Consider the following 1,115-nt stretch of genomic DNA (forward strand, 5'->3'; position numbering starts at 1 on the left):
GAACGAGCAGTTTGCAGGGCAGCCCCCAGCAGGCGGCTTAAAGCTGCAGGCCTGCGTGGAATGTGGGGCTGAGGCCCTGGTGGGGCCGGATAGGGGAGGGCAGGACGGGGGCCCTCTGGGGTCAGGCATCCATGTCCCCTGTCCAGAGAGAAGGATGCGGCCCGTGGACTGTTCTGCTGAACTCACCAGTCCAGGCCCCTTGGCCTTGGCCACCCCTCAGAACTGGAATTCACAGGGCTTTGGGGCCGAGGCCCTGGCTTGGAGGGGAGCTCCCTGCCTTTCACAGGTTCTGAATGGGACCCTGCAGAGCTCGGGGTTTGCAGGCCTCTCCCAAACCCCATCCGTGTGCACCCAGCTCTTCTCTGATCAGTTCCCCACCGGGCAAGGGACAGGAGTGAGACCTCAGGACGGCCCGTGAGGGGCCTCAAATCCCACAGCCCTCACAAGCCGCCACCCGCATCTCCCGACACGTTTCCTGAGGGTGTTCACCCCAGGTAGCAGCCTGCTCCTTTTTGAGGGCTGCTGCCCAGGCAGGGGATGCAACTGTCTGAGCTAGGACAGCAACGTGGAAGGGCTGCCGGGTGGTAGGTGGTGGGGTTTATGAGCCCTGTCCATCTGTCTCCTAAACCTCTGCGAGGGGCGGGAGGGCTGCTGGCAGCAGAAGCGGTGGGGCCTGCTTTGCACAGCCTGCCCTGACATGAGGCAGCTGGAGCCGGCGCCAGTGGGGTGGGACCCTCCCCACGGCCTGTCTCTGGGGCGTTGCCCATGCCCTGTACAAACCGCAGAGCCTGAGGCCCTTACCCTTCCTGGGTTTGGTCCCCCTTGATTGGCTGGCAGCCTGAGGCCCTCACCCTTCACCCCTCCCAGAGTTGGCCCCTTTGATTGGCTGGGAGGGAAAGCCCCAGCCACAGTTGCACGCCTCCTGTGGTGGGGAGCTCACTGCCTCTATCTCGCTGTACAGCCTCGGGGCCAGGGCTGGGTGGCTGCAGTGGGGAGGGAGTGCCTTATACCAGGGCCACTACTGGGTAGGCTGGGGGTCCTACCTGCCTAGCAAAGCTTACTTAATTAATTCAGGGAGCATTTTTGTTTTTTTGTGTTTTTTTTTTTTTTTTTTT

The sequence above is a fragment of the Mandrillus leucophaeus genome, unplaced genomic scaffold (genome assembly GCF_000951045.1).
Source record: "Mandrillus leucophaeus isolate KB7577 unplaced genomic scaffold, Mleu.le_1.0 Scaffold180, whole genome shotgun sequence".
NCBI classification, from domain to species: Eukaryota; Metazoa; Chordata; class Mammalia; order Primates; family Cercopithecidae; genus Mandrillus; species Mandrillus leucophaeus.